Source organism: Rattus norvegicus, chromosome 4 (assembly GCF_036323735.1).
Source record: "Rattus norvegicus strain BN/NHsdMcwi chromosome 4, GRCr8, whole genome shotgun sequence".
Taxonomy (NCBI): Eukaryota; Metazoa; Chordata; class Mammalia; order Rodentia; family Muridae; genus Rattus; species Rattus norvegicus.
This window is the reverse complement of record NC_086022.1, coordinates 61448409-61453593: the sequence shown is the minus strand read 5'-3', so window position 1 is coordinate 61453593 and position 5185 is coordinate 61448409. Positions and strand designations below refer to the sequence as shown.

Genomic DNA, 5185 nt, shown 5'->3' with positions numbered 1-5185 from the left:
TTGTGGGAGTGAGGATCATTGATTGGATTTACTAGTCCCAACCTTAAACTTGTCTCCTACCCCAATCTTTGTAACACAGCCGACTGTCTGCCCATTCCCTAGAGAGACATGTTCAGGATCATCAAAGATTCACCTTCAACACTACTTCCCCTCACAGCCCATCAAGCTAGTCAACTAAACCTACTGGTTCACCTCTCGTCATTTGCCTTCCAATCCCTCATCCTGACCCCATTGACTCCATGAGGTCCCCCGTATCAGATCCCTATCTCTTCTCCCTCATTCATCTTCCCTTGCTTGCCTGGGCACCAGGCTAATATTCAAACTTCATGATGCCCAAGCTTTTCTTTAAAATCTTGGTTGTGTCCACTCCAAAGGATGATGCCAGACAATGCCAACATTTTTCTATGTGTCAAGGAAGGACTCAGAAAAAGCTGGTTCAGCTTCTTTCCTAATCTCAAATACACCGGCCTACATGGATCAATCACCACTCTACCAACACCACCTCAGATGTATGCCTGTAAGCTTCACTTTAGCACACACTACCTCCTTTACATGAATCTTCTTCTCTGATTCACAAGTCCTTGTTCACCCTCCAACATCTGGCCCCTCCCATGGGGCAACATTCTGAGATGCAGGTAGAACTGGAAGCTAACATTCTTTTTTTTTTTCTTTTTTCTTTTTCTTTTTCTTTTTTTTTTTTTTTTTTTTTTTGCTCTTTTCAGTTTATTGCATGAAGGAGTTAACACTAGCCCAAGTTAAAAGCGGACCCCAAATGATTACATTATACAAGCTGTGAGGTTTTTAAACTTGTGACAAGGGACAGAAGGGAAATTCTACTCATTGCAAGGAAATCCTCACTTAAGCTTCAGAGAGCCACAAGCACTTAAAACCCATGAAGCTTCAGCTGATCGTCCTTAGCCAGTCCAATCTCTATCAGGAACTGACATATGTTCTTGTGCTGGTCACCGTGTAGCTGAATTACTTCTCCATATTCTGGATGCTCAATTACAGTACCATTGCAGGCAAATTTCTTCGTAAAGGCCTTCACTAGTTTCTTTTTATCATAATCATCAGCGATCCCTTGGACAATTGTAAGGGTCTTCCTGCCGTTTCTCTGTTGATTTCTTATATGGATATAATTCAGTGCCAGCAGGAAGCAGGTCATCACCCTTACTTGCGTCAGCAAAGGGGTTGAAAGAGTGGAGGTTCTGGATAGCGGACATACGATATGATTCCTTTGATATGATTCCTTTTCTTCGGTGGAAACGGCCTGTGGAAGGCGGCTTCGGGAGAAAGGGGGTGGGGGGGAAGGGAGGAGGACGGAGCGTCAGGAAGCGAGGGGGCTCGAGGGGGAGGCAGCTGAGTCCTGGGCGGCGGCTCAGTGACTGGGGCCCGAAAGCTAACATTCTTTTGTTCCCACAGTTCTCTAGGGTAGATGTGCTTCTTTGGTCCAAGGTGGTTCTGTCCTCTAGAAAGCGAGTTCTGAGTTCTGCAATGCAGCCAACTGAGCAGTACTGTTTCTGGAGAAAAGGTTGGGATCACAGCTCCATAGGCCACCCCTCAGATGGACTTGTCTCAGCAAGGCAAACTTTACTACTGCTGAGGGTAAGCTTGCACAAGCATCTACAACGTCCTTTGTCTTTCATTCCTAACATGAGTGGGAACTTGGCTGTTGCACATTGACTGAGGTCTAAACTTAGAAACTATGTGTGATCTGCTGGTTGGAAAAGTAGCTTGAAAGACTGTGTTAGAAAGGGTGGTTGACAAGTAATCATTCTTGGAAGTCATGGTAATGAGTCAAGGCATCAGACATATGGACATTTCAGAGGACAGATTGAATCTAACTGAACACACATATATTGTTTAACTAGGATGGACAGGAGGGGAGACACTGAACTCCTTACACTGTGGTATAGGTAAGCCATCTATAAGAACCCTATTCAAAGGTGGGATGACTATCAAGGGGTGACCAAGACCATTGACCTCTACTGCCTCCACAGAATGTGGGACCACAGTATAGGGTGGCCCTGTGTTAGCCACACTGACACTACTATCATTCAGAGCAGACAATTTCCCCAAGGCAAAGTTTTAAGAGTTTAGGGCTGGAAGAAGCAGCTGAAGGTGACCACTGTTGAGTGACAAGATACTCACAGCTTCAAAGTTCTCTTCCACACATTTCTTGTGAAATACAAAAGGAAAAACAAAAGAGGAAAAGAAGGCTTCTTTTAAGAGAAGACTGGCTAATACCAACTTTACAAAGGGATCAAAGAGAATGGCACCCATAGTGGGACAACCCATGTCCTGTGTTTACCAAGACGTTGTGTTCCCATGGAGATGTAGCACAACTTCATACCTGTGTCATCCCTGACCCACAGGGACAGACAGACAGCCCAAATTTAGAGACATTCTACAAATTAGGTAGTTTTGCTCTTTATAAATATCAAGGCTCTTTACAAATATCACTGTTAAAAAAACAGTAAAATATACAAAGAAAAAGGACTGTAAGAAAGAAAGAAAAAACATAATTTCCTGACATGTATGATCCTGGATCAGAAAAAAGACACATTTTAGAGGACATTACTGAGATTATTGATAAAATTGGAATATGGGTCAGCAAGATGGCTCATTGGGTAAAGGACCTTGCCTCGCAAGATTGTCAGCCTCAGTTCAATCCCTGAAATAGACAAATAGGTAAAAGGAGAGAACTAACACTAAAACACTGCTCTCTACCTCAAAATGTTCACTGTGATATGCATGCCCCATACCACACCACACACACACACACACACACACACACACACACACACACACACACACCACCACCACCACCAACAACAACAACAACAACAACAGCAGCAGCAGCAGCAGCAGCAGCAACAAAAACATTAACAATAAAAAATAGTGTTTTAAAAATAATACAAATAGGGGTTGGGGATTTAGCTCAGTGGTAGAGCGCTTGCCTAGCAAGTGCAAGGCCCTGGGTTCAGTCCCCAGCTCCGAAAAAAAAGAAAAGAAAAAAATAATACAAATAATATGAATAAGACATTAAATGTCAATGGCACACCAATGTTAGGTGTCTTGTTTCAGTTTTTGTGATAAGGTTATGGGGAAAATACATTTTTGGGAAATACATGTTAAATTATGAAAACGTAAATGGATGTTATACATGAGGCTTACTCATACATGTTTCCAAAAAAGAAATGTTGGTTGTGTATGTATCTTTAAAAAAAGATGTAACATAGCAAATGAGATAAAATGCTAGAGTGAACAAATTTGGATAGACAGCATAAGATCTACTTTCTCTTTAAAAAAAAATCTGCTTTCAATTCAAAAAAGAAATGAAAACAACAGGCTCTAAAAAAGAATGCTTTACATGGGAGACATATAAAGGAGTGATCTGAATTCCACTTGAAGTAACTTAGACCAAGAGTTCAGGCAGGTCTCTCAATAAGTAACTACCAGGAGAATGGCACCATTTTCTTGAACTTTATTTCCTCCAGAAATAATAAAGGCCCACCCTTCTTACTTCTTTACTTCAATGTTTCAGACTCTTTCCCAGACCAGTGTCCGTCTTCTCAAGAAGTCAAAACTATAATTTGTCTTCCCATATAACTCCATGAGAACTTGACATATAAAGAAACTAGGAAAATAAAAGGCTAACTGTCCTGTAACTGGCAGTAGTCTGGTGTCAGAACTAGAAATATTAGTGATAATTTTTATAAAAGGCTCTACAGACAGGTTAATGGAATTGTGGGAAAACTGCAGCTGGTATGGGACCACTCTGAGGAGAGTCATGGTAGTGCTATGTCAGCTAGGTATAGAAGTGGGAGTTTGCCAGTTAGATGGAAAGGGAACAATGACATTCTCAAAAGAGTTCAAAATTAGAAAATCTTCAGAACAATTTAAACCCAGCCTTTCTCTAAAACAACCCACACTCATCAGTAATGTGGAACATGAAAATAGAAGGAACAAGGAGACCATAGGAGCCAGACAACAAAGGTTTCATTTGAATATCACAGTGTTTTAGTTAAGATTTTTCTGCTGTAAACAGACACCATGACCAAGGCAACTCTCATAAGAACAACATTTAATTGGGGCTGGCTTATAGGTTCAGGGGTTTATTCCATTATCATCAAGGCAGAAGCCTGGAAGCATCCAGGCAGTCATGGTTCAGGGGGAGCTGAGAGTTCAACATCTTCATCTGAAGGCTGCTAGTGGAAGACTGGCTTCCAGGCAGCTAGGGTGAGCGTCTTAAGCCCACATCCACAGTGACACACCTACTCCAACAAAGCCACACCTAATAATGTCACTTCCTGGGCCAAGCATATACAGACCATCACATAGAATTTAGGCAGAGCAGAGTCTACAGTGGAAGGCAGTCATGTGACCAGATGTGATTTGCTAAGGAAAATTCTTGTTGCCATAGGGAAAATGTACTGAGAGGAGATGAGTGGCAGGGAGAATAGTTAGGTGTGTGCTGCAGTGATCAGAGGATGGGACAGTGATCCAGAACTTGCACAGGGCTGGAAGGGGAGTTTTACTGCCTACTACATTATCTCAAGATGCCAGGCCCAGAATGAAAGTTTGAATTTGTGGAACAGAAGTGCTAGTCAATGAAAGTCATCAGAAGTGATGGAGAGAAGGAAAAGTGAGTTTAAGAAGATTCCCTAAGAACAAGAGGTTTCACAGTGCCCTATGCAAAGGAGACATCATAGTACTTAGCAAATAACAGAATGGAAAGTAAAAATGGCTCTTCTCCTGGCAAAGATGCGTACACAAGCCCAGCTGAGCCACATGAACACCCTCACTAATGAGGATGGTAACAGGAGTATTACGTAGCCACTTCTTACTGGAGGGAGAATTGTTAAGACACCAAACTTCCCAGGCCCATAAACTAAGCAAAATGTACAAGTCTCAGGAAGGTTTCAAGACTTATAAGATTGCCGTGTCTGTGTGTGTATGTGAGTGTGTGTTTGTGTTTGTGTGTCTCTGTGACTGTGTGACTGTGTATTATATATAAATATCATTATGTATAAATGTCAACAATTTTCTCAGGAGAGAATAGTCTCAAAGTACCCTGCAGACTTTGCAGAGGGCTCCAATTTCAGGAACCATCCTCCATGATGTGGTGGGCTTTCCTTTGAGTCACCCATGCTCCTTGCTCATACTTATACAACCAGCCCTA

At 42.0% G+C, this 5185-nt stretch overlaps 1 pseudogene; it reads right to left on the bottom strand.

Annotated features, from left to right (window-relative positions):
* Positions 1-781: 781 nt before the first annotated feature.
* Positions 782-1238, bottom strand: Eif1-ps3 (eukaryotic translation initiation factor 1, pseudogene 3; annotated as a pseudogene).
* Positions 1239-5185: the final 3947 nt, after the last annotated feature.